Genomic DNA, 13,377 nt, shown 5'->3' with positions numbered 1-13,377 from the left:
ATACTTGTTGGCCAGATTCTGGGCTTTTTTTGTCTTGGATCACGTAGTAATGTGGGACCACACTGAAACAGTCGACTAAACCTGGTCACGATCAATATTTTAGAGGATAACGCATGTTAGGTCTAGGTTAGGTCTGGGATTTGCATTCATCTGGCTCATACTTTCGCATATTTCTCATACTTGTTGGCCAGATTCTGGGCTTTTTTTTTGGGTTGGATCACGTAGTAATGTGGTACCACACTGAAACTGTCCATTAAACCTGGTTTCGATCAATATTTTAGAGGATAACGCATGTTAGGTCTGGGTTAGGTCTGGGATTTGCTCTCATCAGGCTCATACTTTCGCATATTTCTCGTACTTGTTGGCCATATCCTGCGCCTTTCTAGATTGGATCACGTAGTAATGTGGTACCACACTGAAATAGTCAATTAAACCTAGTGTGGGTCAACATTTCAAAGGATAACTCATGTTAGGTCTAGGTTAGGTCTGGGATTTGCTCTCATCAGGCTCATACATTCGCATGTTTCTCGTACTTGATGGCCAAATCCTGGGCTTTTTCTGGTTTGGATCACGTAGTAATGTGGTACCACACTGAAACAGTTGACTAAACCTGGTCTCGGTCAATATTTTAGAGGACAACGCATGTTAGGTCTATGTTAGTTCTGGGATTTGCTCTCATCAGGCTCAAACATTCGCATATTTCTGATACTTGATGGCCAGATTCTGGTCTTTTTCTGGTTTCGATCACGTAGTAATGCGGTACCACACTGAAACTGTCGACTGAACCTGGTCTCGGCCAATATTTTAGAGGATAACGCATGTTAGGTCTAGTTTGGTCTGGGATTTGGTCTCATCAGGCTCATACATTCGCATATTTCACATACTTGATGGCCAGATCCCGGGCTATTTCTGGTTTGGATCACCTAGTAATGTGGTACCACACTGAAACAGACCATTAAACCTGGTTTCGATCAATATTTTACAGCATAACACATGTTAGGTCTAGGTTAGGTCTGGGATTTGGTCTCATCAGGCTCATACATTCGCATATTTCTCATACTTGATGGCCAGATCCCGGGCTATTTCTGGTTTGGATCACGTAGTAATGTGGTACCACACTGAAACAGTCGACTAATCCTGGTCTCGGCCAATATTTTAGAGGATAACGCATGTTAGGTCTAGGTTAGGTCTGGGATTTGCACTCATCAGCCTCATACTTCCGCATATTTCTCATACTTGTTGGCCAGATTCTGGGCTTTTTTTGTCTTGGATCACGTAGTAATGTGGGACCACACTGAAACAGTCGACTAAACCTGGTCACGATCAATATTTTAGAGGATAACGCATGTTAGGTCTAGGATAGGGCTGGGATCTGGTCTCATCAGGCTCATACATTCGCATATTTCTCATACTTGATGGCCAGATCCTGGGCTTTTTCTGGTTTGGATCACGTAGTAATGTGGTACCACACTGAAACTGTCGACTAATGCTGGTCTCGGTCTATATTTTAGAGGATAACGCATGTTAGGTCTAGGTTAGGTCTGGGGTTTGCACCCATCAGCCTCATACTTTCGCATATTTCTCATACTTGTTGGCCAGATTCTGGGCTTTTTTTGGCTTGGATCACCTAGTAATGTGGTACCACACTGAAACAGACCATTAAACCTGGTTTCGATCAATATTTTAGAGGATAACGCATGTTAGGTCTAGGTTAGGTCTGGGATTTGCATTCATCTGGCTCATACTTTCGCATATTTCTCATACTTGTTGGCCAGATTCTGGGCTTTTTTTTTGGCTTCGATCACGTAGTAATGTGGTACCACACTGAAACTGTCCATTAAACCTGGTTTCGATCAATATTTTAGAGGATAACGCATGTTAGGTCTGGGTTAGGTCTGGGATTTGCTCTCATCAGGCTCATACTTTCGCATATTTCTCGTACTTGTTGGCCATATCCTGCGCCTTTCTGGATTGGATCACGTAGTAATGTGGTACCACACTGAAATAGTCAATTAAACCTAGTGTGGGTCAACATTTCAAAGGATAACTCATGTTAGGTCTAGGTTAGGTCTGGGATTTGCTCTCATCAGGCTCATACATTCGCATGTTTCTCGTACTTGATGGCCAGATCCTGGGCTTTTTCTGGTTTGGATCACGTAGTAATGTGGTACCACACTGAAACAGTTGACTAAACCTGGTCTCGGTCAATATTTTAGAGGACAACGCATGTTAGGTCTATGTTAGTTCTGGGATTTGCTCTCATCAGGTTCAAACATTCGCATATTTCTCATACTTGCTGGCCAGATCCTGGGCGTTTTCTGGTTTGGATCACGTAGTAATGTGGTACCACACTGAAACAGTCGACTAATCCTGGTCTCGGTCAATATTTTAGAGGATAACGCATGTTAGGTCTAGGTTAGGTCTGGGATTTGCACTCATCAGGCTCATACTTTCGCATATTTCTCATACTTGATGGCCGGATTCTTGGCCTTTTATGGTTTAGATCACGTAGTAATGCGGTACCACACTGAAACTGTCCATTAAACCTGGTTCCGATCAATATTTTTGAGGATAACGCATGTTATGGTCTCGGTTAGGTCTAGGATTTGCCCCACATCAGACTCATACTTCCGCATTCTTCAAATACTTGTGGAACAGATCCTGGGTTTTTTCTGGTTTCGATCACATAGTAATGTGGTACCACACTGAAACAGTCGACAAAAACCTGGTCACGATCAATATTTTAGAAGATAACGCAAGTTAGGTCTAGGTTAGGGCTGGGATTTGCTCTCATCAGGCTCATACTTTCGCATATTTCTGATACATGATGGCCAGATTCTGCTCTTTTTCTGGTTTCGATCACGTAGTAATGCGGTACCACACTGAAACTGTCGACTGAACCTGGTCATGATCAATGTTTTAGAGGATAACGCATGTTAGGTCTAGGTTAGGCATTTGGATTTGCACTCATCAGGCTCATACTTTCGCATTCTTCACATACTTGTTGAACAGATCCCGGGTTTCTTCTACTTTGGGTCACGTGGTAATGCGTTACCCCACTGAAACAGTCGACTAATGCTGGTCTCGGTCAATATTTTAGAGGATAACTCATGTTAGGTCTAGGTTAGGTCTGGGATTTGCTCTCATCAGGCTCATACATTCGCATATTTCTCATACTTGATGGCCAGATCCTGGGCTTCTTCTGGTTTGGATCACGTAGTAATGTAGTACCACACTGAAACAGCCGACTAATCCTGGTCTCGGTCAATATTTTAGAGGATAACGCATGTTAGGTCTAGGTTAGGTCTGGGATTTGCACTCATCAGGCTCATACTTTCGCATATTTCTCATACTTGTTGACCAGATTCTGGGCTTTTTTTGGCTTGCATCACGTAGTAATGTGGTACCACACTGAAACTGTCCATTTAACCTGGTTTCGATCAATATTTTAGAGGATAACGCATGTTAGGTCTTGGTTCGGCCTTGGATTTGCCCTCATCAGGCTCACACGTTCGCATTCTTCACATACCTGGTGAACAGATCCGGGGCTTTTTCTGGTTTGGATCAAGTGGTAATGTGGTACCACACTGAAAGAGACCATTAAACCTAGTCGGCGTCAACATTTCAAAGGATAACTCATGTTAGGTCCAGGTTAGGTCTGGGATTTGCACTCATCAGGCTCATACTTTCGCATATTTCTCATACTTGTTAGCCAGATTCTGGGATTTTTTGGCTTGGATCACGTAGTAATGTGGGACCACACTGAAACAGTCGATTAAACCTGGTCTCGATCAATATTTTAGAGGATAACGCATGTTAGGTCTGGGTTAGGTCTGGGATTTGCCCTCTTCAGTCTCATACTTTCGCATTCTTCACATCCTTGTTGGCCAGATCCTGGGTTTTTTCCGGTTTGGATCACATAGTAATGTGGTACCACACTGAAACAGTCGACTAAACCTGGTCACGATCAATATTTTAGAGGATAACGCATGTTAGGTCTAGGTTAGGGCTGGGATTTGCTCTCATCAGGCTCATACATTAGCATATTTCTCATACTTGTTGACCAGATCCTGGGCTTTTTCTGGTTTGGATCACGTAGTAATGTGGTACCACACTGAAACAGTCGACTAATCCTGGTCTCGATCAATATTTTAGAGGATAACGCATGTTAGGTCTGGGTTAGGTCTCGGATTTGCATTCATCAGGCTCATACTTTCGCATATCTCTCATACTTGATGGCCAGATCCTGGGCTTTTTCTGGTTTGGATCACGTAGTAATGTGGTACCACACTGAAACAGTCGACTAATCCTGGTCTCGGCCAATATTTTAGAGTATAACGCATGTTAGGTCTAGGTTTGGTCTGGGATTTGGTCTCATCAGGCTCATACATTCGCATATTTCACATACTTGATGGCCAGATCCCGGGCTATTTCTGGTTTGGATCACGTAGTAATCTGGTACCACACTGAAACAGTCGACTAATCCTGGTCTCGGCCAATATTTTAGAGGATAACGCATGTTAGGTCTAGGTTAGGTCTGGGATTTGCACTCATCAGCCTCATACTTTCGCATATTTCTCATACTTGTTGGCCAGATTCTGGGCTTTTTTTGTCTTGGATCACGTAGTAATGTGGGACCACACTGAAACAGTCGACTAAACCTGGTCACGATCAATATTTTAGAGGATAACGCATGTTAGGTCTAGGTTAGGGCTGGGATTTGGTCTCATCAGGCTCATACATTCGCATATTTCTCATACTTGATGGCCAGATCCTGGGCTTTTTCTGTTTTGGAACACGTAGTAATGTGGTACCACACTGAAACTGTCGACTAATGCTGGCCTCGGTCAATATTTTAGAGGATAACGCATGTTAGGTCTAGGTTAGGTCTGGGATTTGCATTCATCTGGCTCATACTTTCGCATATTTCTCATACTTGTTGGCCAGATTCTGGGCTTTTTATTTGGCTTGGATCACGTAGTAATGTGGTACCACACTGAAACTGTCCATTAAACCTGGTTTCGATCAATATTTTAGAGGATAACGCATGTTAGGTCTGGGTTAGGTCTGGGATTTGCTCTCATCAGGCTCATACTTTCGCATATTTCTCGTACTTGTTGGCCATATCCTGCGCCTTTCTAGATTGGATCACGTAGTAATGTGGTACCACACTGAAATAGTCAATTAAACCTAGTGTGGGTCAACATTTCAAAGGATAACTCATGTTAGGTCTAGGATAGGTCTGGGATTTGCTCTCATCAGGCTCATACATTCGCATGTTTCTCGTACTTGATGGCCAGATCCTGGGCTTTTTCTGGTTTGGATCACGTAGTAATGTGGTACCACACTGAAACAGTTGACTAAACCTGGTCTCGGTCAATATTTTAGAGGACAACGCATGTTAGGTCTATGTTAGTTCTGGGATTTGCTCTCATCAGGCTCAAACATTCGCATATTTCTGATACTTGATGGCCAGATTCTGATCTTTTTCTGGTTTCGATCACGTAGTAATGCGGTACCACACTGAAACTGTCGACTGAACCTGGTCATGATCAATGTTTTAGAGGATAACGCATGTTAGGTCTAGGTTAGCCTTGGATTTGCACTCATCAGGCTCATACTTTCGCATTCTTCACATACTTGTTGAACAGATCCCGGGTTTCTTCTAGTTTGGGTCACGTGGTAATGCGTTACCCCACTGAAACAGTCGACTAATCCTGGTCTCGGTCAATATTTTAGAGGATAACGCATGTTAGGTCTAGGTTAGGTCTGGGATTTGCACTCTTCAGTCTCATACTTTCGAATATTTCTCGTACTTGTTGGCCATATCCTGCGCCTTTCTGCTTTGGATCACGTAGTAATGTGGTACCACACTGAAACTGTCAATTAAACCTAGTCTGGGTCAACATTTCAAAGGTTAACTCATGTTAGGTCTAGGTTAGGTCTGGGATTTGCTCTCATCAGGCTCATACTTTCGCATGTTTCTCATACTTGATGGCCAGTTTCTGGGCTTTTTTTAGTTTGGATCACGCAGTAATGTGGTACCACACTGAAACAGACCATTAAACCTGGTTTCGATCAATATTTTAGAGGATAACACATGTTAGGTCTAGGTTAGGTCTGGGATTTGCACTCATCAGGCTCATACTTTCGCATATTTCTCATACTTCATGGCCAGATTCAGGGCTTTTTCTGGTTTGGATCACGTGGAAATGTGGTACCACACTGAAACAGTCAATTAAACCTAGTCTGGGTCAACATTTCAAAGGATAACTCATGTTAGGTCTGGGTTAGGTCTGGGATTTGCTCTCATCAGGCTCATACTTTCGCATATTTCTCATACTTGTTGGCCAGATTCTGGGCTTTTTTTGGCTTGGATCACCTAGTAATGTGGTACCACACTGAAACAGACCATTAAACCTGGTTTCGATCAATATTTTAGAGCATAACACATGTTAGGCCTAGGTTAGGTCTGGGATTTGGTCTCATCAGGCTCATACATTCGCATATTTCTCATACTTGATGGCCAGATCCTGGGCTATTTCTGGTTTGGATCACGTAGTAATGTGGTACCACACTGAAACAGTCGACTAATCCTGGTCTCGGCCAATATTTTAGAGGATAACGCATGTTAGGTCTAGGTTAGGTCTGGGATTTGCACTCATCAGCCTCATACTTTCGCATATTTCTCATACTTGTTGGCCAGATTCTGGGCTTTTTTTGGCTTGGATCACGTAGTAATGTGGGACCACACTGAAACAGTCGATTAAACCTGGTCTCGATCAATATTTTAGAGGATAACGCATGTTAGGTCTGGGTTAGGTCTGGGATTTGCCCTCTTCAGTCTCATACTTTCGCATATATCTCATACATGTTGAACAGATCCTGGGTTTTTTCTGGTTTGGATCACATAGTAATGTGGTACCACACTGAAACAGTCGACTAAACCTGGTCACGATCAATATTTTAGAGGATAACGCATGTTAGGGCTAGGTTAGGGCTGGGATTTGGTCTCATCAGGGTCATACATTCGCATATTTCTCATACTTGATGGCCAGATCCTGGGCTTTTTCTGGTTTGGATCACGTAGTAATGTGGTACCACACTGAAACAGTTGACTAAACCTGGTCTCGGTCAATATTTTAGAGGATAACGCATGTTAGTTCTAGGTTAGGTCTGGGATTTGCTCTCATCAGGCTCATACTTTCGCATATTTCTCGTACTTGTTGTCCATATCCTGCGTCTTTCTGGATTGGATCACGTAGTAATGTGGTACCACACTGAAACTGTCCATTAAACCTGGTTTCGATCAATATTTTAGAGGATAACTCATGTTAGGTCTAGGTTAGGTCTGGGATTTGCACTCATCAGGCTCATACTTTCGCATTCATCACATCCTTGGTGGCCAGAACCTGGGTTTTTTCTGGTTTGGATCACATAGTAATGTGGTACCACACTGAAACAGTCGACTAAACCTGGTCACGATCAATATTTTAGAGGATAACGCATGTTAGGTCTAGGTTAGGGCTGGGATTTGTTCTCATCAGGCTCATACATTCGCATATTTCTCATACTTGTTGGCCAGATTCTGGGCTTTTTTTGGCTTGGATCACCTAGTAATGTGGTACCACACTGAAACTGTCCATTAAACCTGGTCTCGATCAATATTTTAGAGGATAACGCATGTTAGGTCTGGGTTAGATCTGGGATTTGCCCTCTTCAGTCTCATACTTTCGCATTCTTCACATCCTTGTTGGCCAGATCCTGGGTTTTTTCTGGTTTGGATCACATAGTAATGTGGTACCACACTGAAACTGTCAATTAAACCTAGTCTGGGTCAACATTTCAAAGGTTAACTCATGTTAGGTCTAGGTTAGGTCTGGGATTTGCTCTCATCAGGCTCATACTTTCGCATGTTTCTCATACTTGATGGCCAGTTTCTGGGCTTTTTTTAGTTTGGATCACGCAGTAATGTGGTACCACACTGAAACAGACCATTAAACCTGGTTTCGATCAATATTTTAGAGGATAACACATGTTAGGTCTAGGTTAGGTCTGGGATTTGCACTCATCAGGCTCATACTTTCGCATATTTCTCATACTTCATGGCCAGATTCAGGGCTTTTTCTGGTTTGGATCACGTGGAAATGTGGTACCACACTGAAACAGTCAATTAAACCTAGTCTGGGTCAACATTTCAAAGGATAACTCATGTTAGGTCTGGGTTAGGTCTGGGATTTGCTCTCATCAGGCTCATACTTTCGCATATTTCTCATACTTGTTGGCCAGATTCTGGGCTTTTTTTGGCTTGGATCACCTAGTAATGTGGTACCACACTGAAACAGACCATTAAACCTGGTTTCGATCAATATTTTAGAGCATAACACATGTTAGGCCTAGGTTAGGTCTGGGATTTGGTCTCATCAGGCTCATACATTCGCATATTTCTCATACTTGATGGCCAGATCCTGGGCTATTTCTGGTTTGGATCACGTAGTAATGTGGTACCACACTGAAACAGTCGACTAATCCTGGTCTCGGCCAATATTTTAGAGGATAACGCATGTTAGGTCTAGGTTAGGTCTGGGATTTGCACTCATCAGCCTCATACTTTCGCATATTTCTCATACTTGTTGGCCAGATTCTGGGCTTTTTTTGGCTTGGATCACGTAGTAATGTGGGACCACACTGAAACAGTCGATTAAACCTGGTCTCGATCAATATTTTAGAGGATAACGCATGTTAGGTCTGGGTTAGGTCTGGGATTTGCCCTCTTCAGTCTCATACTTTCGCATATATCTCATACATGTTGAACAGATCCTGGGTTTTTTCTGGTTTGGATCACATAGTAATGTGGTACCACACTGAAACAGTCGACTAAACCTGGTCACGATCAATATTTTAGAGGATAACGCATGTTAGGGCTAGGTTAGGGCTGGGATTTGGTCTCATCAGGGTCATACATTCGCATATTTCTCATACTTGATGGCCAGATCCTGGGCTTTTTCTGGTTTGGATCACGTAGTAATGTGGTACCACACTGAAACAGTTGACTAAACCTGGTCTCGGTCAATATTTTAGAGGATAACGCATGTTAGTTCTAGGTTAGGTCTGGGATTTGCTCTCATCAGGCTCATACTTTCGCATATTTCTCGTACTTGTTGTCCATATCCTGCGTCTTTCTGGATTGGATCACGTAGTAATGTGGTACCACACTGAAACTGTCCATTAAACCTGGTTTCGATCAATATTTTAGAGGATAACTCATGTTAGGTCTAGGTTAGGTCTGGGATTTGCACTCATCAGGCTCATACTTTCGCATTCATCACATCCTTGGTGGCCAGAACCTGGGTTTTTTCTGGTTTGGATCACATAGTAATGTGGTACCACACTGAAACAGTCGACTAAACCTGGTCACGATCAATATTTTAGAGGATAACGCATGTTAGGTCTAGGTTAGGGCTGGGATTTGTTCTCATCAGGCTCATACATTCGCATATTTCTCATACTTGTTGGCCAGATTCTGGGCTTTTTTTGGCTTGGATCACCTAGTAATGTGGTACCACACTGAAACTGTCCATTAAACCTGGTCTCGATCAATATTTTAGAGGATAACGCATGTTAGGTCTGGGTTAGATCTGGGATTTGCCCTCTTCAGTCTCATACTTTCGCATTCTTCACATCCTTGTTGGCCAGATCCTGGGTTTTTTCTGGTTTGGATCACATAGTAATGTGGTACCACACTGAAACAGTCGACTAAACCTGGTCACGATCAATATTTTAGAGGATAACGCATGTTAGGTCTAGGTTAGGGCTGGGATTTGGTCTCATCAGGCTCATACTATCGCGCATTTCTCATACTTGATGGCCAGATCCTGGGCTTTTTCTGGTTTGGATCACGTAGTAATGTGGTACCACACTGATATTGTCGACTAATGCTGGTTTCGATCAATATTTTAGAGGATAACTCATGTTAGGTCTAGGTTAGGTCTGGGATTTGCACTGATCAGGCTCATACTTTCGCATTCATCACATCCTTGGTGGCCAGAACCTGGGTTTTTTCTGGTTTGGATCACATAGTAATGTGGTACCACACTGAAACAGTCGACTAAACCTGGTCACGATCAATATTTTAGAGGATAACGCATGTTAGGTCTAGGTTAGGGCTGGGATTTGTTCTCATCAGGCTCATACATTCGCATATTTCTCATACTTGTTGGCCAGATTCTGGGCTTTTTTTGGCTTGGATCACCTAGTAATGTGGTACCACACTGAAACTGTCCATTAAACCTGGTCTCGATCAATATTTTAGAGGATAACGCATGTTAGGTCTGGGTTAGATCTGGGATTTGCCCTCTTCAGTCTCATACTTTCGCATTCTTCACATCCTTGTTGGCCAGATCCTGGGTTTTTTCTGGTTTGGATCACATAGTAATGTGGTACCACACTGAAACAGTCGACTAAACCTGGTCACGATCAATATTTTAGAGGATAACGCATGTTAGGTCTAGGTTAGGTCTGGGAGTTGCATTCATCTGGCTCATAGTTTCGCATATTTCTCATACTTGTTGGCCAGATTCTGGGCTTTTTTTGGCTTGGATCACGTAGTAATGTGGTACCACACTGAAACTGTCCATTAAACCTGGTTTCGATCGATATTTTAGAGGATAACGCATGTTAGGTCTTAGTTAGGTCTGGGATTTGCTCTCATCAGGCTCATACATTCGCATATTTCTCATACTTGATGGCCAGATCCTGGGCTTTTTCTGGTTTGGATCACGTAGTAATGTGGTACCATACTGAATCAGTCGACTAATCCTGGTCTCGGTCAATATTTTAGAGGATAACGCATGTTAGGTCTAGGTTAGGTCTGGGATTTGCACTCATCAGGCTCATACTTTCGCATATTTCTGATACTTGATGGCCAGATTCTTGGCCTTTTATGGTTTAGATCACGTAGTAATGCGGTACCACACTGAAACAGTCCATTAAACCTGGTTCCGATCAATATTTTTGAGGATAACGCATGTTATGGTCTCGGTTAGGTCTAGGATTTGCCCCTCATCAGGCTCATGATTTCGCATATTTCTCATACTTGTTGGCCAGATCCTGGGCTTTTTTTGGCTTGGATCAGGCAGTAGTGTGGTACCACACTGAAACAGTCGACTAATCCTGGTCTCGGTCAATATTTTAGAGGATAACGCAAGTTAGGTCTAGGTTAGGTCTGGGATTTGCACTCATCAGGCACATACTTTCGCATATTTCTCATACTTGATGGCCAGATCCTGGGCTTTTTCTGGTTTGGATCACGTAGTAATGTGGGACCACACTGAAACAGTCGATTAAACCTGGTCTCGATCAATATTTTAGAGGATAACGCATGTCAGGTCTATGTTAGGTCTGGGATTTGCTCTCATCAGGCTCATACTTACGCATATCTCTCATACTTGTTGGCCAGATCCTGGGCTTTCACTGGTTTGGTTCACGTAGTAATGTGGGACCACACTGAAACAATCGATTAAACCTGGTCTCGATCAATATTTTAGAGGATAACGCATGTTAGGTCTGGGTTAGGTCTGGGATTTGCCCTCTTCAGTCTCATACTTTCGCATTCTTCACATCCTTGTTGGCCAGATCCTGGGTTTTTTCTGGTTTGGATCACATAGTAATGTGGTACCACACTGAAACTGTCCATTAAACCTGGTTTCGATCAATATTTTAGAGGATAACGCATGTTAGGTCTTAGTTAGGTCTGGGATTTGCTCTCATCAGGCTCATACATTCGCATATTTCTCATACTTGATGGCCAGATCCTGGGCTTTTTCTGGTTTGGATCACGTAGTAATGTGGTACCATACTGAAACAGTCGACTAATCCTGGTCTCGGTCAATATTTTAGAGGATAACGCATGTTAGGTCTAGGTTAGGTCTGGGATTTGCACTCATCAGGCTCATACTTTCGCATATTTCTGATACTTGATGGCCAGATCCTGGGCTTTTTCTGGTTTGGATCACGTAGTAATGTGGGACCACACTGAAACAGACCATTAAACCTGGTTTCGATCAATATTTTAGAGGATAACACATGTTAGGTCTAGGTTAGGTCTGGGATTTGCACTCTTCAGTCTCATACTTTCGAATATTTCTCGTACTTGTTGGCCATATCCTGCGCCTTTCTGCTTTGGATCACGTAGTAATGTGGTACCACACTGAAACTGTCAATTAAACCTAGCCTGGGTCAACATTTCAAAGGTTAACTCATGTTAGGTCTAGGTTAGGTCTGGGATTTGCTCTCATCAGGCTCATACTTTCGCATATTTCTCATACTTGTTGGCCAGATTCTGGGCTTTTTTTGGCTTGGATCACCTAGTAATGTGGTACCACACTGAAACTGTCCATTAACCCTGGTTTCGATCAATATTTTAGAGGATAGCGCATGTTAGGTCTGGGTTAGGTCTGGGATTTGCTCTCATCAGGCTCATACATTCGCATATTTCTCATACTTGATGGCCAGATCCTGGGCTTTTTCTGGTTTGGATCACTTAGTAATGTGGTACCACACTGAAACAGTCGACTAATCCTGCTCTCGGCCAATATTTTAGAGGATAACGCATGTTAGGTCTAGGTTAGGTCTGGGATTTGCACTCATCAGGCTCATACTTTCGCATATTTCTCATACTTGTTGGCCAGATTCTGGGCTTTTTTTAGTTTGGATCACGCAGTAATGTGGTACCACACTGAAACAGACCATTAAACCTGGATTCGATCAATATTTTAGAGGATAACACATGTTAGGTCTAGGTTAGGTCTGGGATTTGCTCTCTTCAGTCTCATACTTTCGCATATTTCTCGTACTTGTTGGCCATATCCTGCGCCTTTCTGGTTTGGATCACGTAGTAATGTGGTACCACACTGAAACTGTCAATTAAACCTAGTCTGGGACAACATTTCAAAGGTGAACTCATGTTAGGTCTAGGTTAGGTCTGGGATTTGCTCTCATCAGGCTCATACTTTCGCATGTTTCTCATACTTGATGGCCAAATTCTGGGCTTTTTTTAGTTTGGATCACGCAGTAATGTGGTGCCACACTGAAACAGACCATTAAACCTGGTTTCGATCAATATTTTAGAGGATAACACATGTTAGGTCTAGGTTAGGTCTGGGATTTGCACTCATCAGGCTCATACTTTCGCATATTTCTCATACTTGATGGCCAGATTCAGGGCTTTTTCTGGTTTGGATCACGTGGAAATGTGGTACCACACTGAAACAGTCAATTAAACCTAACCCGGGTCAACATTTCAAAGGATAACTCATGTTAGGTCTGGGTTAGGTCTGGGATTTGCTCTCATCAGGCTCATACTTTCGCATATTTCTC

The sequence above is a fragment of the Colletes latitarsis genome, chromosome 1, assembly GCF_051014445.1.
Source record: "Colletes latitarsis isolate SP2378_abdomen chromosome 1, iyColLati1, whole genome shotgun sequence".
Classification (NCBI taxonomy): domain Eukaryota; kingdom Metazoa; phylum Arthropoda; class Insecta; order Hymenoptera; family Colletidae; genus Colletes; species Colletes latitarsis.
The sequence above is the reverse complement of the archived record's forward strand: the minus strand, read 5'-3'. Positions refer to the sequence as shown.